This window comes from Perognathus longimembris, chromosome 2 (genome assembly GCF_023159225.1).
Source record: "Perognathus longimembris pacificus isolate PPM17 chromosome 2, ASM2315922v1, whole genome shotgun sequence".
Lineage (NCBI taxonomy): Eukaryota > Metazoa > Chordata > Mammalia > Rodentia > Heteromyidae > Perognathus > Perognathus longimembris.
This window is the reverse complement of record NC_063162.1, coordinates 3,936,369-3,962,088: the sequence shown is the minus strand read 5'-3', so window position 1 is coordinate 3,962,088 and position 25,720 is coordinate 3,936,369.

The window sequence follows — 25,720 nt, the reverse complement described above, 5'->3', positions numbered from 1 at the left end:
CTCGTCTTGGTTTTGGAGGCTGGAAGTCCACGATCCTGGTGCGGCCAGGCCAGGCTCCCGCTGAGCTCCATGAGGGTCTTGGCTCTTCCCACAGGCTCCGCATCTATCGAAGGCCCCCGGGGCTCCGTGGCGCAAACAGATGCCAGCTCCATTCTCACTGTAGAATCTTCCGGGGGAAATCTTCCTTCCTACGACATTATCCTTTAAGGACCCCAGTCATACTGCGTGAGGAACCTACCTTATTCCAGGACACACTCTTCTTAACTGGAAACACCTGCTAGGACCTGGCTCCGGTAGTCATGCTCTGAAATGCTAAGGGAAGACTTCATCACACCTTTTGTGTCCAATAGGAGGAGGACAAAAGTCCACTGAAAACAATACATTGTTCTTTCAAATAATACGGTGTTTATTAATATAATGTAAAATAATGTTTAATAATATGTTTTTTCATTATCAATAAGTAAATGCAAAATGAATCTTAGAAGCCACATAACTAAAATTTGCTAAGATGAAAATGATGCTCATCTAAAGGAATTGACCTGTGTATTAATTTTAAAAACCAAATAAGTCAGCATTCCATATCTCATTACTTAATTAATACAATATATAGCTAAAATTACAAGTAATTATACATAATAAATAACAAATGTGCAAGCAATTCAACTCAGCTACCATCTGAAGAGTAAAAGACATCTTTTAGTAAATGCGTTTATCTGCTCACATGCTGAATGCAGGCATTTGGCTTATGGATGTAATTAAGTAAAACTCAGTTATAAATTTGACAATAATGCCTTTAGTTTCAATACACCTTACGATTAAACTTTTCCTACTTTTTTGAAGTAAAAATGAAATCCTGCCCAATATAATCCACTCAGCTAGCTAATTTAATTTTTGTTACCCAAAGGTGGCAAACACAAAACATTTTTGAATTGCCACCAGAGTGGCAACGTTTCATTGGGAACTCAAGAATGTTTTAGAAGATTGCAGCCAGCTGTGTGATCTGCCCCGGACAGGACTTGACCACCTGCTGTGGTTGGGCGATGGTTAGTGATACCAGCCTCTCCCCTCCTCGGGGCAACCCTAGTCAGAACTGCAGCCATTGGGAGCTTCACGAGCGTGACTGGCACCCTCACAAAGGGCTAAGCCTGAAAGGGTCATCCTTCTGTCCCCTCTGCCATGGGAGAACACAACCACAAGAGGCTCTCCTGGGGACAGAGAGCCACCCTAGTGAGACACCAGCCTCATCCGTGCCTTGATCTGGAGCTTCTTGCCTCCGGAGGAGGACGGGAAAGAAGTGCGATCTTTATACAGCGCTCAGTCTCGTTATTTTGCTACTACAACACACAAGAACTTGGGCATTCCTTTACTGATAATAGCCGCCATTTTTTCTTTTTTACTGTCACTGGGTCTATCTGAGGGTCCTACTCCATGTAACTTAAAAAGTGAGGTCTTGCAAAGAAGCATTGCTTTTGCTGGCATGGCTACCAGGAGCACATGTTTGCACGTATTTCTGAGGGTATACCCTTGTAGAAACTCCATGAAGGACATTGGGGGATGTCTCACAGAATTGCATGTGCGTTTATTTACCTTCCTCTTCCCAGACACGTCTGCATGTACAAAGCAGCAGCACACACATAGAGATTTCCATCGCGGCATCCCTTGGACTAACTATAGACCTGTGGTGGCCTAGAGGTCCCTCAGTGAGGCACCGGTGGAGAAGCGCACGCTGCCTGCACCCCAAGGAGAATAACAGCCCCGTGAAAAGCACGGGGGGGGGGGAGCGCCATCTTTCCTCCCACAGAGTCGGCTCCAGGATAAGAGTGTGACGCAGGCCAGCGTGTAGCCGGCTGAATCTGTAAAGGAAAGGAGGGACGCGGTATCCACAAGTGCGAAGAGGAACATGTTCCAGAAAAACGATCGCCGTGTGGGAAAGGAACCACCGAGACCACAGGGAAGACAGACACTTCTGAGTGCGTGAAGTCTGGGCATCTGAGTGTGGCTAATACCTTCTAAAATTTATGTATTGTCAAAGTGCTGTACAGAGGGGTTACAGTTTCATATGAAAGGCAGTGAGTACATTTCTTATCCAACTTGCTACCGCCTCCCTCCTTTTTCTCCCCCCTCCCCGCTTCCCAGTTAATATTTTTCATACTCCCACACTGAAATTAAATCAATAGACAAAAGCAAGCCCTGAAATTGGAAATAAATGAGATCAAATAAATGTAAGCTACGGAAGGAGTAAAATAAACACACAGAGAAATTTATTAGTTCAGCTGACTTTCGAACTCAATGCCATGTGCATCATTGGTAGGAACTGATCCAAAGAGCAATGCTACTCTCGAGTAAAGAGAAACCAAGGTGCCTTGGTGGTGGGGTGGGGAGGGGGTTCATTTCAGGCTTTGGGGGAAGGAGGGAGACACCGCCGGTCATTTTGTCAGAAGTCAAGATAACACTTAAAGCCCAGTGCCAGTGTCTCATGCCCGTACTCAGGAGGCTGAGATCTGAGGATCACGGTTTGAAGCTAGCCTGGGCAGAAAAATCTATGAGACTCTCACCTCCAATTAACCACCAAACATCTGGAAGTGAATCTGTGGCTCCAGTGGTAGAGTGCTAGTCTTGAGCAAAAAGATCTCAGGATCAGTTCCTGGGCCCTGAGTTCAAGCCCAGGGACTGGACCACACATACAACACACACACACACACACACACACACACACACACACACACACACACACACATACACACAGAGCACGTCAATGGTAATGAGAGGGGAACATATAAAAATGCATAAAGATACTAAAGGGGGAGGTAAAACATCCTCCCTGTTGTGGTTTACATATGAAGTGTGCCACTGAATGCAGTGGGGTTCGGGGAGTGATTGGAAGGTGAAGTTGACTTGACCAAGAGGTTGATACGCTACAAGGGGTTAATATAACACAACACAGGGGGTTAATTGGCCATCTGATGGGGTTACTGGGAGGTGGTGGCCTCATTGGAGCAAGCAGGTCTCTCGGTGCGTGACGCTGGGGTGTCTCATCTGCTTCCAGTCCCTTTCCTCTCTCGGGGGTGTCCCACCCCTTCCCTCTCATCTCCCTCCACTTCCTGGCCACCATGAAGAGAGCAGCCTCCTCTGCTCCACCCCTGCCATCACGCTGCACATACCTGGCATCATCCTGCACGCACCCCTGCCATCGTGGGGCACACACCCCTGCCATCGTGGGGCACACACCCCTGCCATCACGCTGCACACACCCCTGCCATCACACTGCACACACCCCTGCCATCACGCTGCACGCACCCCTGCCATCACACTGCACACACCCCTGCCATCACGCTGCACACACCCCTGCCATCACACTGCACACACCCCTGCCATCACGCTGCACACACCCCTGCCATCACGCTGCACGCACCCCTGCCATCATGGTGCACTCACCCCTGCCATTACAGTGCACGCACCCCTGCCATTGTGCTGCACACACCTCTGGAATCATGGTGCACACAACCCATCCATCATGGTGCACACACTCTGCCATGGTAAAATGATGCCGTACTTAAATATCGATGGAAGCTTTAAAATATTATCATATATTGCTACAGTAAGTTCAAGGTTTATAAGCAAGTATACCCAACTTTATCCCACGATTTATTGCACAAAGCTCTTACCGAGCATGGTCAAGATAACTTTTTTAAAATAAAAAATATCAAAGATAAACTACTGAGATTCCCATATGCACAGTGTGCAGCAAGACTGAGGTGGCGGCCTCAGCCCTGTGCTGTCATCCGCTGCGCTGAAATCACCTGGTCACCGGCTGAAAGTTTCCCCGTCCTCACTTCTGTGAGGAATCTCCTCCCCCAACAAATGATACCCAGGAAGCAAAGTAAAGGTGGAGGCGCTTCACGGAAGTGATGCGACAGTTCAGGATGTGTGGGCAGGGAGCCGGTCCTCGGTGGATCCCGGTGGCGTTGGGGGAAGTGGATGCAGTGTTGGCGGTAGGGTCAGATCACTCACTGCACACTGTGCACTGGCAATTTCCCTCCGCGGGGATTCTCTGAGAACCAGACACGCTCCGATACCAAGGCCCACTCCTCCTCACACAGCCTGCAGAGAAATGTGCTCCAGAGATGAAAACCTGTGTCACAACCGAAACGTGTACACAGATATCCATAACCTCCTGATTCTCAGCGGTTCCATCCCAGAAACAACACACGTTTTCATCAGCACGTCAGATAAACCAAGTGTAGCAGGTCCACATGATGTAATACTACAGAGAAATAAAAATGAATGAACTACTGATACATGAAACAGTACGGCAAATCTCAAAAGTATTACACTGAGTGAAAGGAGACAGATACAAAAGAGTGTGTCCCAGGTTATTCAATTTATATGAAATTCAAGAAAAATCAAACAAATCCATCACTACAGAAACCACATCAGTGGCTTACCTGGGGACAGGAGAAGGGTCGGGATGAATTTCAAAGGGCTACAAGGAAGAGTTTCATGATGGGAAACATTATACAGGTACAAGTTGATTGTGGTCATAGTTTAATGGGTATGTGTGCATGCTAAATGTCAGCACTTAGTACATTTAAATGGTGCAGTTTTATATGTTTTAATACATGATGACACAGATGTCAACTTAATATTACTCTTCGTGGCCAGATTTCAGGTGTGAGCATGGAAAATGGCATCCTAAGTGGTAAAACATTGACTAGAACTTCTAAAAATTGAGATGGAACTCAACTGAGGCTCTAATGGCCAATTCTCTAAGAACATCATGTCCAGGCAAAGAAACACTAAGACTCCAAGTGAGAATGCAATAATCAAACCTAGGACCTTTGGAACTATATAGGACAAAGACTCTGTTCTTCAATAAATAATGAGAAAGAGAGAGAGAGACTGGCTTTTAGATCGATACCAAACTAATTTATCAATCAACTGCTGTTTACAGACTTTATATGCGTTCTCGTTCTAGCAAAAACTTTAAAACAATGACGGCGACGTAGAAATTCAATGCCTGGATGTTTGATACTAAAGAATTACTTGCTACTTTTTAAAGTACAGTAATGAGACTGTGGTCATGTTTGTGAAGAGATGGCTTTTAGTGGGACGTATTGAATCTGTATGGATAAAGTATGATTTGTTTCAAAATACTCGGCATGGAGTAGGCCTGGGGGGTCCCATGGGAGTGAGGCTGACCTGAAGGTCACACAGAGCATCATGGGTCACAACCCACCTGGGAGGGAGCCAGAGGCGCTGCACTCCTCATAGGCTGGGAAGCCGGCCCCGCGGGACATGGGGTGGGGCGGGGGGTGGGGGCAGTGGGGAGCAGAAACTTGCCCAAGGTTGCCCAGAGCCAACGCTGCTAAGGCCATGCATGATGTGGCCATTCTGCTCCATGCTGGGCTGTACATCTACTCCAGTTACGCCCTCCTGAACTGGGAAACAGCCATCGGATGGTTCGAAGCCCCCAGGGGCCCCTTTGAGACAGACAGGAGATAAACTCCAGTGACTCCTGATGGACCACAAGGATGTTTCGTACCTCCTCGAGTCAGTGTCAGTTGGGAGCTGGTTTCCAGCAGTTCCTGCCCTTCCCACAACACTCAGCTACCCTGGCAAAGACGCTTTGCCTCCCTGGAGGAAGCCTGAGAGGAAGGATCTGGGTCCCAGGATCGAGGCCACCCAAAGGTTCCCACACCTGTACATTGGTTCACATCTGGAGATTCATTGAGGAGCCGTGACTGTGTTTCTAGTTCATATTAAACTACCTGTACTTCTTGAGACTTCCTGTTTCACTACAGAGTTCTCCTTGACTCTAGATAGTAGATAAAGTTTAATTTATGGTCAGCTCTTAGATTTAAAGCTTGATAAACAGCAGCTCATCTGAATTAAAAAACAACAACAACACTTAGATTGTGAATTTCTGGAGCACAGGGACTGTGGTCTTTTGTCACGACCCCTAGCAGGTAATTAATAAAAGTGTACGGAGTGGATGGAGTCGATTAAAATAAGAAGACATCTTAATTGTACTCTCCAGCCACGGCGAGGTACTCTGGGCAGATGGCAGATGGTTGGTGGAGATTTGGCAGGATGAAATGAGACTAAAATGCCCATACTCACTGGGCCCCAGCGGCTCACACCGGAAACCACCGCCTCTCAGGAGGCTGAGATCTGAAGACCACCGTTTGAAGATAGCCTGGAGAAGAAAAGTCCGTGAGACTCCATCTCCAGCTAACCACCAAAGAGGCTGCTCTGGGGGCTTTGTTCAAGGAGTAGAGCACCAGTCATGAGCCAAAGTCATCCAGGAAGAGCCTGAAGACCTCAGTTCATGCCCCGGTACCAGTACATGCACACACACACACACACACACACACACACACACACACACATTCTCTCATACTCTTCAGTTCAACAATTGTGCTTGAAATTTAGTCCAGGGAGACAATTCTACATATGAGGGTGAGGCACAGGAAAGAGAACTTATATACACAGGGTATACTCTTGGGGACAGTCCATAATTTAGAACAGCTGAAATTAACGTCAGTGTGAGGCAGTGTGGGAAGGGTTAAATGAGCTCCTATTTTATCTTGAGGACTTATCATTTGTGTGTGAGAGGGGGGAGGGAGAGGGGGAGGGAGGGAAGCAAAGACTTCTCCGGGGGTGGGTTTGGGTTTGGGGTTTGCTGATGAACTCCTATGGCTGATGCCTCTCTCTACTTGTGATTTGTAAGTCTAATTAATTGTGTAAATTGTAAATGTACACCATATATTTAGAAAAGGTAAGAGAGAGAGAGAGAGAGGGAGGAAAGGAGGGAGGATAGAGAATAGAAAGTTGACCTATAGCAAGCCCAAATCCATCATTTTTTTTCTGATCTTTTAGAAATTTATAGGACACAATGTCAAATAAGAGAGAGTGGGGCCTGAGTGAATTGTCTGCACTTCACATTTTTAGCAGCGTTTGTTTTATATAACCTTTCCTTGGGGCCTGGGACGCTCACCCTGTCAGTAAACGCTCCACTTCTTGTTCGAGCTATTCTATTTATTACACTCTGAACTGTGTCCTGTGTTAAATGCCTAAGGGACCGTATTTTAAGACCGTTTAAAGAGTTTTAAATAATCCCTGTGTTTATTTCCTCCCCCTTTTGAGTGTTGTTTTAAGATGTGTTTGAAATACAGGCTGGGAACTCGGGGCAGGGCCAGGCTCTTCCTTTGAAGCAGTCGCTCCGCTGGGCACTTGCAGGGCACACTTCAGCCTCTGCCCCGGGGCTGAGCACCGGGCACCTGCGCACACCCCCACACACAGGAGGGAAGCAGAGCGTGCTCCGCTCCTTGGGGGCGCCGGGGCCTTCCTCGGAGAACTGACGTCGTGGACGTGACTGTGCCTTCTAACAATCGAACCAATGTGCGCGTGTGTCATTTCCTGTACTCGTTTGTTTTTTAAAAAAAATTCCTCACTTCTCTCCCTCTGCTTCAGCTATGAAGTGTGTGTACCGTTCCACCCTCCCCAAACCAAATGGACTGAGACCTCTGAAAACATGAGCCGAAAAGGGTTGAAAGTACCCAAACCCAAAATATCCTTTCATTTCTCTCTCTCTCTTCCCCCCTCCCCTGTTCCCTTCCCCCGCTCATCTCCCCAGCTTTTCCAGCAGCCTAGTAAGAAAACCATGTGAAGAAACATCCCCCAGGTACAAAGTCACCTTAGAGCAAAGAGATGTGATCAAGTATGACCTTGGAAGTGACCCTGAATGACGGGGACAGAACTCTCAGAAACTCCACCTGACGCCCACATGCTCACAAATGAAGGAATACCCATTTTGGGCCAGTGGTGTACACTGATCAACGGTTCTTGTTTTGATCACCTGAAAAATATAGCTCTTGCTTCAACCGCGGCATTGAATTTAAATTTTGTTTAGGGGCAAATAGATAGAGCATGACAGGATAATATGATGTTCTAAGCTTGTGCCTCAAGCCATAAACTCTAACGTCTTCCATTTGAAGTAAATCTGGCCTTTTCATACCTTTCTTGGTTGTTGTCTACAGACCGTTTTGAAAAGAAAAATCCAAGACCAGAGCGTTCAAACATCCTGACTAACATCATCTACTTTAATGCCACAGAGAGCTACCCCTCACCGGCGGTCGCCCGTCCGGGGCCTGGGGTGCAGGAGGACTCGAGGGTGGACCGTGGCTTCTGCTGTCTGGATTTGGGTCTCATCCTCATCCTCCAGGCTCCGCCCGCGGATCACACTCTGCCGAGCCGCCGTCCTGGACTGGGAAAGGTGAGGAAAACGGCAAGGCCGCCTTGCACTTCTCCAGCCCACCCGTGGAAGTGTGAGCACCCGTCTGCAGTGTGGACTTCCAATGGGACAGGACAGGAGGGGCCCCAGACGGGCAGTCCACGGCCACCCACCGGGGGAGGGCAGTAAGTCACGGAGTGTCCAGGTGACAGCCTTCTCAGCTGCAGAAACCTGTGTCAGGAAGGGACAGCACGAGCGAGTGGCAGAAACTGAGTCTTTGTCACGGAGCAGACCTGGTGCGAGTCCTCACCTGCAGTCTGTTCCAGACCCCACGGCTCCCCTTTGGAAAGGAGCAGCTTGCCGTTGCTCTGGGAATGGTGAGGGTGGTTACTGACTGGGCTCACGCCAGAAGGCATGGCACCAATTATCCTCACTACTCAGGAGACCGAGACCTGGAGGATTGCCTTTGGAACCCATCCAGGTAGAAAAGTTCACTAGTTTCCATCTTCCAAATAGAGGGCCAAAAGTAGAGTTGGAGATGGCTCAAGTGGTAGCACACCAGCCTAGCAAGCAAGCCCCAAGGAATCATGAGGCCCTGAGTTCTCAAACCCCAGTACCAAAAAAACAAAACGAAACGACAATACTCAGGGATGGCTTCAGAAGATGGCAAATCATATTTATGTTTGTCTCAGCTTAAAGTGAGTCTGGTCTTCTTCGTAGTGTTTTATAGAGTATAAATTAAAAAATATCAGTCGTGGAACCCTGAGACGCTGGAGCTAGGAAGGCTCCAAGTGCATAATTCCTCCAGGGCCTCCGTTTAGTCAGGAGCGAGACGGAGACCTGGGCTGGTCTTTATTTGCTCATAATCCACGCTGGATCAGGCCAGACTGTGACCAGGCTGGAGAGTCCCTCTGTGGCCTGGGGATTTCCTCAAGCTGAATTTGTGGATCACGAACATATTTGGTGGGGTGGGGGGCGCGCTCTCCTTGATTCCTTTGTTATTTATTTGAACTGGAGTGCTTCGGTGCAGAATCTTTCCACGTGGCTCTGCTGGTTCAGGGTCTTGGTTGTTCCTTCTGGTTTGTTTGACCCGGGCTGTTCTGCTGCTCCTTTCTTGTGTGATTTCTTTCCCACTTCTATGGGGGGACTTTGGAGCTAACGTTATTCTGGGCCAGTTTGTCCTGCTCTGGTTGGGCTTAAAAGGAGTTCAAAAGGGAGCCAACCAAGACTGAAGACCCCGTTTGGAGCTGATGCCCTGCTACCTGCCTTTTGGAGGCCCTGAGACCCCACAGTGCCCTCCATGGTCATTTTCTTTAGAGACCCATCTCCCCTCCATTTTGCTCACCCAGCCCTTCATGGGTGGAACGCAGTGGCAGGCGGCCTCTTTCCAGGCCAGCAATCAGCATTCCTGGTCCGCCACAGGCCCGTGGTGCTGGCCTTGGTGCTGGAGGCCTGTCAATTCCGCCTTAGTGAGGAGAGAGGCGGGCAGCAGCCCTGGGCCAGGCGGGAAGCACTGCCAGCTCGCCGCTCTCCCCCGCAGCCCACCCGGCCTGCCCTCATCTCGCTGCTCTTTCCTCCCCGCAGCAGGCCACGCCCGGGTGTGGGGCCCCGAGGATCCACAAGAGCTTTATTTGCTTTTCTCCAAAGCCACACAGTGCTCTCCTCCGCTGCTGCGTCTCCCGCTGGGGACTGGGGAAGGAGCCAGCCGCCCGTGTGAGCCCTCTGCCTTGCCCTGACATCTGCGAGCTTGGCGCTTGGAGACAGTTCTCCCTGGATGTCAGCTTCTTATAAGGCCATTTCTATCCCTGATCCTCAACAGTCATAGCACAGTATCCGCAGATGGTCTCTCTAAACCTCCATTCCCAAAGCCAGCGGTTCACCCGGGGAAAGCCTCCCGCGTCGATTGGGCTTCCTCCATCTATCGCAAATTCCAGCACGTTTCCAGCTACCCAGGGCTGGGTCCGAGCCGTTCCCAGCATAGTCATCCAATCAATAAATGTGTATTAGCTACGAAGAGTCAAATTCTAGTTCGTGGTGTCAGACACGTTGGTGAACCCCGAAGTCAAAGGCCAGTGTCCTGGTGGAGCTTTTTGACTGACGTGCAGGCTTGAGAGTCGCCCGAGAAAAGCCCTGCAGAGGAGAATACTCGCCCCCACCAGCGGCCGGCCTCCTCCCTCCCTTCATCCCTTACACCTCCTCCTCCCTGACTTCCCAATTCCAGGGAGACGGATGCATAGACAGATCCCTAACAGAATAAACTCCAGCCTAAGTAAACAAACCTTTCGCGGCTTCTGCTTCTGCTTCTTCGTCCTTAAGGGAGCGCGGCCAACCGTTCCCAGGAGTTCCTTTCTGACAGCACTGCTCTCCCTTTGGTGGAGAGCAGGCTCCTCTCCTACGTGGGCTGCTCCCAGGAAAGCACGCAGAGACCCGACATCACTGCTGAACACGTGAATACGTCAACGAATGAGTACCAGTTCCTGGTATCATTCATGTGTTCCCCAGATCTTTAGTAATTATGAATCCTTAATCAGTTCCTCCTCCTAAGGGAGCTGGTATAGGAACTATGGGAGCTATTATAGAGTATTAATTTCTTCAGTTTTAGGTCACATGATTTTTCAGTGCATCACTCTAAATTTTGAAGAATTACTATTATGAAACTCCTTTTATAACTGTATTTACTTTAGCAAGTTCTTGTATCACATGTGTTCCAGAATGTAAGATGAACGCTCCACATTTTAACATTGATCCATATTTATTCATGCATATATAAACTAGCTCTGGAAATACCCATCCAACTTTGCTAAACTATGTGTTTGCAGTGGAATTGTGTATGGTCAATAATTACCTATTCAAAATTGTGTAAGTCTGTGACCGCCAACTGCAGGTCAATAGTACATTTAATAGTAACCCCAGCTACCATTGTTTGGTGGTGCTGAGGCTTGAATTCAGGGCCTCATGCTTGTTAGGCAGACACCTACCACTTGAGCCATGCCTCCAGCGGTTTCTGTTTGGTTGTTTTTGAATGCAAGTGCTATGTCTGGTAAGGCCTGGACTGTCATTCTCCTATTGATGTTCCTGAAGAGCTGGGATGGCAGCTAGGTGTCACATTCTCAGCTTTTTATCAGTTCCAGTGGAGTCTTATGAACTTTTTGCTGGCCTCTAGCCACGACCCCTTTGCTCTCCATCTCTCAAGTAGCCAGGATTACAAGAGTGGACCATCTCAGCAGCTAGAATAAATTTTCAACAGATTCTCATGATTAAAATACCTTTTTAAAGTATTTGACTGTATATCCTCTTATTTTGGCAAGGAGATATTAAAGGTTGGTCCATTGCAGGCTTTCCACCATAAAATTTACTTAGAGAAAACTCTAGGCAGAAGTGGAATGAAGATTCAAATAGAAAGCGTAAAAGTCTTCAATGGATGAGGGTAGGTCTCAAATCTGATACTATGGTATTGGATGCTATTGAATCATTTTTTAAAAATGACAATTATTTCACATTAAAATGTAAATATACACAACATTCTGAAAGTCCTATCTTTATATCTTTTACAATTGATGGAAACATTTGGGTGTTGAATTAAAAATGTTTTAGAGAATAGATTGTTTTTCAAAGGAAAAGGAACCAAACCACTTGGAGACTATGACTGTGGAATATTAAGTGTTCACAGCCTATAAGTGTCAAATTGCCTAAATAACCAAGTACATAAAGGGATGGTGTGCTACCACATGAAGATGAGGTTTAAAATGCACTCGCAAAGCCTGCAGAGAGGGCTATGACTCCCCAGAAGACGGTTTATGCTTGTGAGTCCACAGCCCTAAGTTCAGTTGGATGATGAATGCAAGAGAGCTGGGGAAAAAATGATTCCAGAAATATGAAAGTTTTAAATTCTTAAAAGGTAGAGCTATAAACTGAGTGATACATCATATAAAATAATGTAAATGAGAAATATTCTAACTGGATTGTAACTGTTTTAAGGAGACTTGAGGAAAGACATACCTCACACTGAAGAAACTGAAAGTCGTGCAGTATTAGATTTTATCCAAATTAAGCACACGTCATTTCCATGCACTTGAAGAAAAACGACATCATGAAACTTCTAAATTCTCCAACTTGCTGGAGCACTAGGGTATATTTCTACCCACTTGCTTTTTCCTAGACATTTATTTCAGCTTACTGCATATATCAGAATGCCAAGGTCCCACCCCCAGGAAATGAATTTTTCGGATAAGAAGAATTTCAGCCTCAATTCCAAAATTTCAGTGGTTCAGTTTTACCCTGAATAACTACCACAAATGCTGGAAAAACTACTTTATGATCTATGTATAAATTGAAATCTCTGGTATTCCAGAAGCGTAAACTTAATGCATATCAAAAAGCATATATATCTTCGGTGAGATGGCCATGCGGCATACAGAAAGAAGCTCTGTCTCGCCTCCTGAATTATCCTCACTCTCAGGCTAGTAGAGAAAACAAGATTTTTTTATACTTATAAACTTAGATCAAAATACCCCAAAACATCCCGACAAGCCTCACTTTAAAATATTAATTATAGCAGCCAGGGATAATGTAAAGTTATCCAGTATATCTGGCCCTGAATTTTCAAATGCTAAATTGCTATCTTCGACCCCTCCCAACATGTATAAAATAGATTCTAATAAATCAAGGGTTATACTATGTGTCAAATATCTGTCTGAAATATAGTTCTACCAGTAAGCTATGAATCTCAAAATTGGGTCTTAACTTCTACTGCACAGCTCCTCGGATAGCATAAAAGGAATCACACCTAATAACTTTCCATCTCTGAATATTATCTCTGAAATACTGATGTTAGAGCCAAATGACAATGTGTAAAACCGCTTGGAGGAGAGCTGACTTGACTTTGTTCCGTGCACCTGTGCGTGCAAATCCATTCTGCACGCTGGGCTTCAGAAGAGATCTGTAAGCACTGACCTCCCTTGAAGATGTCTGACTGGGGATTTGAAACTCATAAAGTTCTTATTACTGACCCTTCCTCCGTAGGAATCAAATCTGACTCTTCCTTGGGTGAAAATAATAAGTGTCTATTACACATGACAGGAAAATAATATGACTTTCTGTGGGCACTCTTTTGACTTGGGAAAATATACTTTGCCCTTGTTTTAAAGATAGATTTTTCCATTGCAGAAAAAAATAAAAATGATTTAGAAGAAGATGTCAGGGTGTGTGAGCATTGGGTTCATATTGATCTGATCAAGACTTATGAGAAGAGGTAAAATTTTGGTCTGGAAAATAGTTTGGAAGGAAATGTACTCAATGATTTCAGCCTCTGTCTGAAATTGTTGTCTGCCTATTGACTGATAAATGGCCAGGCACAGTCCAGAGACTCAAATTTCAAGGACTTCTGCTTTTTGATGTAGCCTCCAGATATGAACTTCATCAGAAAGTGGGGAGGGGGCCGAGGGGACTCCTGTACACACTCTGAGGTTCCTGTAGAGACTGAAAGGGGGGGGGGCTGAGGGGACTCCTGTCTTCCCCCTGGGGTTAGTGTAGTGACTGAAGGTGGGGGGGGACTCCTCTCTGCCCTCTAGGGTTCATGTAGAGACTGAACACAGTGCCCACGTGGGCTGGTCGATAGCTCATTTCCCTTCCTTCCCTCCCTGACTTCCTCTCTTCGGCCATTTTTCAAATCTCTCTATGAGGTACAGACAGTTTAGACTCTGAGTCAGTGAAGATGCTGTGGTTGTGATCTTTAGTCCTGAGTACATTCTAAGAAGAGAATGCTGCATTGACTTCAAATGCTGAAACCTAAGGGGGATCCAGAGAAGAGACTGGAGAGGAGAGAGAAGGTGCTAGAACGTCATCACTGTTGTGAGAAACACCAGGAGAAGCCATGGACAAGGACTCGTCCTGGGTCCTGGTTCCAGCATTTCAGTCTGCGGTCAGCGGTTCCATAGTTGAGAGGAGGCTGAACTTCCAGGTTCACATGCAGCCAGCAGCAAGCAGAGAAAGCGGCACCCAGAAGAGACAGGAACAAGACACCCTCCAAAAACACGCCCCACCCCCCACCCTACCACACACACACACACACACACACACACACACACACACACACACACACACACCTGTGGTCCGCTTTCTGCCAGAGACTCTACTTCCACCTCCCAAGATAGCGGCCAGCGAGGGACCCAGCCTCCATCCCAGGAGCCTGATGGGGACATGTCAGACACAGACCACGCAGAAGGCCACCTCCAAGCCTGGATGTCCCAGGCCAGTCACAGGGCCCCCACAAGCCACCTCAGCTGTAGGTCCAGCCTTCCCAGTGGGGGTGATGATCTGTAGCCTACACAAATCGCAGGCTTCCACTTGAGAGGGTTCATTGGTGCACTTTTCAGCAGCCTAAAGCCTCATAGAAATGAACATTTACTTACTGTCCCTTTTGTTCATACATTTCTATTTTAGGGAAAGGTATGATTTAATATTGGGTGAATTGATCGTGTAGTCAGCACACAATTATTCACGGTTAGAGAATAGATGTCACACTTGGATACGGCCTTTCAGTCAATAAGTTTAACCTCCTTCCCCAGGCGACAGTAAACTAATTGCAATCATGCCTCTCCTGAGGAATTACAAAGGTCCACAAGGAAGATACAATTAATCAAGACTTCTCTGAAGCCAAAAAGAAACACCTCGTGAACCTGTGTGCTGCCAGATGCCGTGCGAAATCATTTTAATCTAAATTCCTTCTGAGCCCAGAGACTCAAGCAAACCACAACAACTGCAACAGAAGCCACTCCAACTTTCAGTGATTTGTTTTATGTGCACAAGGACTTCCTCCAAGTTTGGTTTTCTCTAATTCATGGTTGTGGTAAAGTTAGAAAAGAGTCCACCGTACAGTTAGAAATGTCTTTTCTCTATTGTATTTCAGTTTTAGTGCTGCACTCTATCAATGTTAGTAGCCATTCTTGAGAGATGTGTAAGGGCGTGTGCAGGTCTAATCCTGAAACCACACGAGAGGAAGAAGTCAAGGAAGAGCAATGGGGTATACAATTCCTAATGACTATAGGATATGAGAAGAAAATGGGAGATTAATTACTTGAGTACATAAATAATATGTTTCACGTTTACTATTTTGCATCTGTTGAATCCATAATTTATATCTTTAATAAACTTCAGCCTTTTTTTCCAAAGTGCCTCCCAGCTGTCTTTATTATCTGCATAATAGGAAGACTCATTATGCAACATACTTTTATTATATAAACCAATTTCTAGTCACTATTAAGAAATTATTTATGAGCATGTGACACTGAAGAAAAGTCCTTTAGGGTTAGGTCCTCTGGATTATATAGTCCAACCTGACTCAATCCTTGTTTTCTGTCGCTGTTCTAAAGCTCTGAAAGTATGTTAAATGTTCTATTTTAAAACTTTTTGTGGAAATGTTCGTACCCTGCTTCAGAGAAGGTTCACATTTAGTCCAGAATTCCAAAGGTCATAAAACATGAGATTTCAATGTTGTCTGCAATTCTAATTTTCAGCTAAAGGTAAATATATTTTTGCTAACAAATGTTTATTGGCCATTTTTGTGTCTTACTGTCAACTATTTTCACAAATTCAATTTCTAAGAAATGTATTTGTATTTGTTCTGTACTTAGAGGTCTTTTATCATTTTCAGTAGTCTTGCAGGAGCATACAAAAGCTTAAGAGGGAATGTATGTGGACTGAAACTACATTAAAGAGATTTTCTGGCAGCCAAGTGGAGAATGCTTAACTATGAATTTCCCCACACACCCTCCACAAAGTTTCCCAAACATCAATACAAGAAAAGAAGCCCACACCAGCCTCATGTGTTCAACGAGATGAAGAAAGGGGGGTGGAAACTCCACAGAGAACACTACTTCTAATCAACATGAAAAACAAACATCCAGAAGACCATTTTTTTCTGCATTTTTACCACAAATCTTTACTAGGAGGTCCCTCAGAGGCCTGGAATGGCTGCTCAAGGATGCAATGAGGGGCTGAGATAAATTACACTTGGAAGTGGAAAGCTCCTGACTCAAGTGAAAACACCAACCCGGAAGCATCCTCGCACACAAAAGCATTGACCAGAGAGGGGACTGGGAAATTGGAGGATATAAGAGAAAAAAAAAGAAGGGAGAAGGAGGGCATGCGAGGCTCTCCAACACAAAATGAAAACCAAGTCAAAGGGTACCACCTTCCACAAAAGAAGTCATCCTGGGAAAACCGCCCTACACAGAGAAGAATGCCCGACCCAAGCCACTGGCCACGGTTGCCCAGAAAGGAACCCGAAGAATCTTCATGCACAAAGCTTCTCAAGTGAAAACCACACCTCAACATCAAAGCACCTGAGCTTACAAATCCTCCTCCTGAGGTGAGGGTGAGCAAGCACCAGGGGCTGGATTTGATCCCCAGCGCCCTCCCCCAAGCAATACAAATAAACAAAACCAAAACCTTTTTCTCTTGTCCACTCCAAATAAACACAGGACAGAAAGGATGTAAGAAAACACATAGAAACCAAATTAAATATGATTACACAAACACTGAGGACGCAGAAATACCTCAGGAAACAGGTCTGTTTTAAAGACATAGGTAAAATAAAAGTTGATTGAACGTAGATTTTTTTTTTGGTAAAGGTATTCTATCACAAATAACCAAGACTCTAAGAGAGATAAAACTTGAATGAAAAATTTATAGATGTGTATAGAAAAGAAAATTATAAACAGCTAAATGAGGAAGAATGAGATTTAAAGAAAGGAAAGAGAGATGGAGGAGAAATGCTTACAAGTGGTTGAAGGGGAAGACAAGCAACCTACATATGTATGTTACATTACATATGTACATTACATATATACATACTTATATAATGTATATTACATATATATACTTATATAATAAGATACCTTGTAACTTTAAATCAAATAATAAAAGAGTATAATACCCCAAAGTAAAATCCAGTTAAAAATTCTGAAATTAAAAATATATTTATTTATTTATTTATTTATTTATGACTCTGCACAGTTGAAGAACTCCCTGAGTACCTGGGGCAACTGACTAGAATAAGGAATTCCAAGACATATTTAAGTAAGACAACTAGAATGTAAAGGTGAAGGAGAACATCCAGACAGCCCAAATGGAAAGATCAAATTATTTATAAAGACAAAGCAGCCCTAGGTTCCCAGAGAGAAATATGCAAAGCAAAGCTGAGCAAAACTGACCAGTATTGCCAAAAAAACAAAGGGAAGAAATGAGCAGCCAAAGCCACAATTTCCTGTCATGCTGTGTTCCACATTCTTTTTTTTTTTTTTTTTTTAGGGTCATTTATTCTTAAAAATCAATTACAGTTCAACTCTAAATATCTCACATTGGCTGATAGCTTAAGCCAGGCTAGAGGGAATGGGTCAGAAAAGATATGAACATAGGACTGGACATGGCTCTGATTAGCACTTGCTGGGCATGAGTAAGGCCCTGGGTTCTGTTTTCCTTACTACGAACAAACAAACACGCAAACAACAGAGCCCTCAAAAGACACAAACTATGAGACAAAGTTCTTCTCAAGCCAACTTTACAAATTCTCTCAAATAATGTCTCATAGAGAATTCTAAAAATGATGGGAGATGACATCATGACATAGTGAAGACTCTTACAATGTGTTAGCGAAAAAGAATTAGTTCTGATGGTAATGAAACAGAAATAGAGGATCTCATGTGTCTTGAAACTCGGAAGAAACCATCAAAGTTATCTTTGCATTTTGCTTGTATTTCCATGGAAAATGATCGCAGACTAGTCAGGCCATTCTAATAATATTACAGGAGTACACTGTTAGATTATGATAAGGCTGTGACTCAAAGATCACTTCAAAAAATTAGGTATTTATTATAGAAAAAGAACTCTGGTAATGTGTGGTGTGAATTGGTGAGGAAAACTGTGGAGTTTCTATGATGTGTTCCACATTCTAAGCCTCAGAAAATCAGTCATACAGGTGCAAAAATGCAGGGCATTCTGTCCCTGTTAGTCTTTCTCTGATAATTTACTAGACAAAGAATTTTGTCTTGCTGAGGTAAAATTGAGTGACTAACCAAGAGTTGGGCATGAGTATTTATTTAGCTGCAAGGGTAAAACAGTGTTGGAAAAGTAATAACCAACTTGTATATAGTATGATGAAGTAGAAAGGATACAAGGAAGAGTGAAACAGAAAATAGAACTGGCTCCTTCTTAATTGTACAGGTACTAAGTTGGAGTGGAAGATACTCAGCAGAGTACTCAAAGAGCAAACAAACCAGAGAGCACGGACCCAACTGTAACAACAAGAACACAAGCAAAAGGATTGCCTCTCTCATTTACCGAAAGAAAAGAACAGCTATAAACATCCTGTGGAAATCCAAGTTGAAACTTCGAGGTTTCATTTCAGTGCAGTTAGAATGGCTGTCCTCAAGAATATAAACAACAGCAATGTCAGTGGCGAGATGGGGTAGAGAAACTCTATTACGCTGTTGGTAGGAGAGTAAATTGCTGCAAACGTTATGGAAGGCAGTATGGAGGTTCCACAAAAAATTACTTTGGGTCATTTATTCAAAGGATCATGTGTCAAAGTAAAATAAACACACCCACAGACTCATGTACATTGCTGCACTATTACCATTGTCAGGTTATGGAAACAGCTCAGATGCCCTACAAGTGGATGAAAGGATCAAAAACAGTTTTGTGTGTGTGTGCATGTGCACACGCCTGTGTGTGTGTAATGGAATTTTACTCTTCCATCAGGAAGGATATTATGTTACTTGCAGGGAAATGGATGGAAAAAATTAAGTTGAGTGAAGTAAGTCAGCCTTTGAGAGGAAAAAAATGGCACCTTTTCTCCCATACATGGAAGTTCGACCTAAAATATAAACATATGTAAAAACACATATAGGACATGTACATATACAGATGATCAAACTGACTTCGTGTGGTATACACAGCGGATGGGGGGTGGGCTCCACGGTGTAACTCCTTTGAACAATTAACCATTTTAACAGAGTGAATGTCCGGAGGCTGAGGCATATCTTGTTTGAAGGAAGGGAGGATTAAGGGGAGGGATTGGAGGAGTGGGGGGGGGGGGGCGCAGGTGAGTGTAGTCACAACAATCACTGTACAGGACTTTCATAGGATGTATCTACAGCAAGATCCACATTCTTTTTCAGGCTCACATAATGCATTCCATGATCACATCAGAAATACACCAAAAAAAAAACAACTGATGATGGAAACAGAACTATAAAATCCTCCAGAGTTACAGATCGAGTACTCTACATCTGTGTTACTTATTGATAAGGAGGAAGTTGAGATGGATGTTGGAAAGCATTTTGAATTAAATTATAATAAAATTCAATACATCAAAATGTGCAGAATCTAGCTAAAATGTTGAGTAAAAAAGTTACAGTTACATACTTACATGACAGAATGGAAAATAGATTGTAAATCAACTGCATAGTCTTTCTTCTTAAGACACAAGTAGAAACTTAGCAAGTTAAGCCTAAAAGAATGTAAAGGGAAGGGAATAATAAAGATTAGGGAAAGAATCAATAAAATAGAAATCAAATACGCACAGCAAAGCTGAAAGTTCTTTAAAAAGATTAATAAAATGCATGGACCTCTAACAAGCTTGATAGAGGTTAAAAGAACACAAAACTTAATTTTTCAATCTCTGGATGATAAATTTAAAGGATAATAAGAGGACATTAGAAACAAATTTATCCCAACAAACTTGGCAACTTCCATGGCATACAATATCATAGATATACAATGTACAGTACAGTGGGGGTGGGGGGGTGGGGAATGAGACTTTTTTTTTCCTTGGGAAATAAGACTCACTAAAATTGACAAAAGAAGAAAAACAAAGTTCACATGATCTTTGGTCTCCTAGAGAAGTTGGATTCATCATTCAAAAATCTTTCCCACAAACCAAAGGGGTGGAGGGTGGTGTCCGGATGGCTTTATTTGTGAACCCATCCACACCGTGCTGAGGAAACATCTGATTTTTACACACACTCTTTGAACACAGCCCAGGTTCCAAACTTCACAAAGGCAGACAGGCGCGGGGCCTCTGGACCGGCAGCCTTCTGTGAAGGGGACAGCCACAGCCTCTGTGAAGGGGACAGCCACCGCCTTCGCTCATCCGTGCCGCTGTGACAAAGACTTGGATCGGGGAACAAACCGCACTCCTTACTTCCGTGCTTTCAAATGTACTACATATTGTATACTACATCTCCATGGGTCAAAATGTATGTTTTTACCAATATACTTGAAATGGAGGTTTGTTGTTATGGGGGGCAGGGGACGAAGTTGTCGTCATGGGATTTGAACTCAAGGTTGGGTGCTGCCTCTGAACTTTTCCACTCAAGGCTAGTGTTCTACCACTTTGAGCCACAGCACCACTTCTGGTCTTCTGGTGGTTATTTGGAGATAAGAATCTCATGGACTTTCCTGCCTGGGCTGGCTTTGAACCTCGAGCCTCAGATCTCAGCCTCCTGAGTAGCGTGATCCACCAATGCCAGGCCATAGAGTTTTGTCATGAACCACAAATAGTAGTGCTTTACAACAATTAGTAAAGAAAAATGTATCTTAATGACAAAACCGGAGGAAACGTTTCAAAGGAGTATAGCTCCCTAAAACAGTCAACAGTTGCACTGGTGCAACTCTGGTGGCCCCGATTAATTGAACTGCTCGGATTCACAGTGGGCACATGAAAAAATGCAGCCATGTTCTGGAATTCTATGCCGGCATCTGCTATCTATAGCTAAAGACCCACAAGTCCTACAAACCAGCAGCTGCATTGCTAGAGCAAATAAGCAGAAAAGTCCAACACATGTGACATGAAGAGGAATGTTACCTATGGCTCAGTCAATAGCAGGGATAAACCTCACAGATAAATATAGAGGTAAAGCAGTCAACAGAAAAGAGTGAGTGATATAGGATCCCTTTCCTGTGAGGATTCAAGCCAGACAAAACCAGTCTGTGGTGGTCACTGACAGTCTCTCTTGGGGAAGAATTGGGAGGGACAGGGGTTGAGGGGGCTTGAGAGTGTTATCCATGGCTTTATTTCCTTCTAGATCCTAGTTGCACATAAAAGATGCATGAAGCTATAGTTTCTGCATAATTGTGCCTAAATTAAGACCGATTCCTTAAAGACACAACCTTTGTTGATTAAAGAAAAATGAGGGCAAAATAAAGGCATTTCCAGACAAATAAAACAAGAGGAGTTTGGTCACCAACAAAATTTCTCTGTAAGTCAAACTAAGGGGATTTCTCCAAAGGCCAAGGGCAGTGAATGCTGGTGGCACCAGGGAAATCAACACCAGTCCAGTAGCCGTCCTTCGCCGTCCACGACCTCCCACACTGACCAATTCCTCCTTGTGTTGGTGGGAGACATTTCAAGAGCTGGGGTTCTAAGCCACCCTTCTGAAACCTACTCATGTTTCCTTGGGTATCCCCATGCACAGAGGAGGTGTACATGTTAATAGCTTGAGTTTTTAAATCTCTGTTCATCCGACCATTGCTTTACAAGGCCCTGGCTGTGAAATATGAAGGCCAGAAGGAGAATTACTTTCGAATCCCACACATAAGCAAACACTGTCAGAGGGACAAGCGTGCCCAGGGCCAGCTCACCCACTTGCTCTACCCAAGTAGAGGCCAGATGGATACCGAAGTGACACTGAAGAATCCGGGTTTGGGTGGGGGAAAGCCCATCCCAGTGTGTAAGAATTCTCCTGTATGCCCAGACGAGCTGGCACGGGCCTCATTCCTGGTCAGGGATACACAGCAAAGGATCCTGGCCGTGGACAGTGTCAGCTTGGAGAAGCCCACAAGGGGAAAGTCAAACCAGCCTTGACTTCCCCTGAATTAAACAGGAGCCCAGTTGGTCTCAGTGTGGGGCACTATTGACCCATCAGGGCAGAGGACAGGATTACAACAATCAAGAATTTTAAGATCATTTCCAAGTGAAAAAGGCAATCTGGCTTTCAGTCAGCATGTGTTTCCCTCTCCAGGGTCTTTCCGGAGCTTTGAGGTCTCCTGTTGCTTCTCATTAGAAATTTTAGTTTCAAGTAAAAATAACAGCAGCAACGGCAGTGAAATGCCTGAGCAGTGACTGCATCTCACGATAATGGCGGGTAACGGCTGACGTTCAGCGGAGTAGCATTCAGGTTTACTGTGAGAGACTCCATCTTGACTTTTGACTTGGCCCTGGGGGGCTTAGTGCAAGCACTTCGAAGGGTTGGCTTCCTGTAATGGTTGGATACCACTGCTTCAAGAGCGCACGCGCGTACCTTTCCCAGCCTGCCGCTGTTGGAAGACTCCTACAGGCACACAAGAATCCCGTAACCTCACTGGTTGATTTGATAAATGGCAAGCCTGAAGATCAGACAGGAAACTACTTAATGGCTGTGCACAAAACTTAAAGCAAACTTCCTGGAGCCCACTGCTAAGAGGAAAGTTGTGAGATGCCTGAAAGTTAAGTACAAGGTTTAGGGGGCATAGCTAGGAGACAGGCAAGGGGTTAATCTATTCACAAGCTACTGGTGCAGAGCAAAAGACAACTTCAGTCCTTCACCTGGATCCCATTAGGACCTGGTTCTGCTCTAACCCCAAGAGATCCAGCAGCAGCCACTTCTTCTCTACGAACCAGACCACCTGAAGCATCGGCCTTCGCTCAGTCCTGTCCCTCTTCACACCTGCAGTCCAGGTACGTCCATGCCTTCCTGCTCTGGGTTGTCCTTCCTGAAGAAGAGGTCTCAGCGCTGGTCCAGCAGACTTAGCTCCATCCGGCATAGGTCTGCTGCTGCTGCTGTTGCCGCTGGTGGTGGAGGCGGAAACGTGGTCCTCTTTCTGGATTGCCCCTCCAGTGGTTCCACAAACCCTTTCATTCCAGAGGGCCCTCCATCTCAAGACTTCAGTGTCCTGAAACTAGGACTTGAACTTTGAGCAGGGCACTGTTCCTTGACTTTTTTGTTTGGGGCTGGTGCTCCGTCATTTTAACCAAAGTTCCACTTGCAGCTTTTCCAGGATTAATTAGCAATAAGAGTCTCATGGACTTTCCTGCTGGGCTGGCTTTGAACTGCAATCCTCAGATCTCAGTCTCCTGAGTAGCTAGGATTATAGGTGTGAGCCATCAGCGCCTAGTAGTCTCAAGACTTTGGTTTCACACTGAAGCTAACTGACAAGGTTGGATTTTAAGGACATTTTGAAATGGGGAAGGTAGAGAAGAAATGAAAGGAGTAGGGGGAAGAAGAGGAGGAAGTGGAGGAGGCAAAGGTGGAGGAGGAATATTTCATTCACCTAAACGTGTGAATTTGTTAGGAAACAGGGTTGTTGTATCACCACTTTGAAGATGGGTATGTAGATATCATGAAAAACATTAAAAAAAAATCAAAGAGAATCGAATATTGGCCCAGCCCCTGAGGCAGGTACCCCCTGCAGAGGTCATTCCTTTGAAACATTCCCTATAGCTTGTTCAGGATCCTGACTTACTTTCTTTTATCTCCTCTTATTTTATTTTATTATCAAAATCTAATCTCTCTCTCTGCAGCCCAGGCTAGCCTTGAACTTGAGATCCTCCTGTGGCAGCCCCCCAAAGTGCTGGGATTATAGGAACTCGGCACCACCATGCCCAAGCTGATCCTGGCTTCTTAGGATCCTGCAGAATGTAGAATTTATATATTTCCATTGTCTTGTCGTCTGGCAGTCACAATACAAATCATCTTCTGGGGAAACCTATAAGGAACCTTCATGATAAAGAGCTTTCCCTGTACTTCTTTAAACAAAGGAAACCCTATAGTCTCTCCTTTTCTCTTCCCGAGGGACCTATGGGCAGTACTGTGCGCATGCATCAGAGCAAAGAGACAGTTCATCGCAGAGTGAATGGCACCTCCCAGGCTCTATTACACCATCCATCACCCAAGCAAGTTGTTGCTCTAATGATATATTAGTGTAATAATCTCCACAGGACACACCGATGATATATGACCCAAAAGATGGCCCCACTTAGGGAAGCGTGGCTCCAGGAAGCGCCTGGGCGCCTTTGGAGGGAGTTGGAAGACGTCCACGGTATCCAAGTCAGCCAACAAACACCTCACTCTGGGAGCCTCTTTCTCAGCAACAGAGAGGAATTCTGGCTTTGCCTTAAATTTCCTGTCATCTCTGCAATAAATCTGCCACCCTGTTTGACCTTGGTGACTTGGCTAATTCTAACTTGCAGTCACCGTCTTGGTTGGCAGAGAGGTTGAGAGAAGAGTTCTGCTCTGGGCACGGCTGGACCTGGGGGGATAGTCAAGCTGTCTTTCGCACGTCTGTGTCTTACAGGGTTGCCGTGCAGAATGTCTCGGGGATTTTCCAGTTAGCTGAGAATAACTGCGATTAGCTGCAGTGATAATCTCACGGAGCACATAGTTGGTCTTCTCAGATGGTATTCCATTGCTTCTCGTGCTCTGTAAAAAAGGATTGATTTCCCTCCTCGTTTCTCTTCCCTCACCACGTTTCCTGTTACTGAAAGCAGAAGGTTGCTTGTCAAATGTTTTGTGTGCCACCGGACCGGGCTCACCGGCCACCCCTCCCTCTGCACGCACGCGTACGCATGGTTAGCCGAGCTCCGCGCGCCACCCTCACGGGAAAATGCCGCTATGGCAAAACCAATGGCAGCGCGGGATTCTCATCAGCATAACCGCCCCGGGCAAGGAATGGCGGGAGCATCGTGGTGGGTACGCAAGTCCACCCTACACCTTGCTCTCCATCCGTGCGATGGCTCCTGGGGTGGAGGCGGGTTCCTTGGGTAGCGTTCACCATCGTCTAGCCACCGCCGTCCGTTTGGCAATGGATCACACACGTGTGTGCTCTAAAGGAAGCGAGCGTCTGGCCAGTCTAGTTGCTCTCGGGATGCTTCTGAGGGTGAGCTTGCTTGCATGGTCCCTCCCTGCCCCCCCCCCCCCCACACAGCCTCCTCCCCAGAGCACCTGGAGCAGGGCCCCCCTGCCGGATGCCTGGGGCCAGAGCAGGTCTGTGCTGGGTCCTCGGGGAACCCATCGGGGACTGTGGACCTCCTGGAGAGCACTTCCGGCTGGTGCTACGGTTTGAAAGGATGTTGGGGCCTGTGACCCAGTGTGACTGACCGTATCAGGAGGTGGAGCGTTTGGGAGATGGGTCAGTCATTTACAGTCCACCATCACTAGTAGACAAGCGGCTTCCTAAAGGGCTCGGGGGGACTCGATAAGCCTCTCCCATCACTTCCTGTCCTGTGGGGAACCAGCGGAGTCAAGGGCCCTCACTCGTCACCCGATCACCAACACCTTGATCTTAGACTTCCAGCCTCCAGAGCCTTTGGCATCAATTTACAGTCTTTATAAGTTACCCAGTCTCGAGTATTTTGTTATAGCCACATAAGCAGACAATCACAGTTAATATTCCAAAGGAGTGAGAATCATGGCGTAACAACCAGTGCTGGTTTGCCTGGAGGGCCACTCT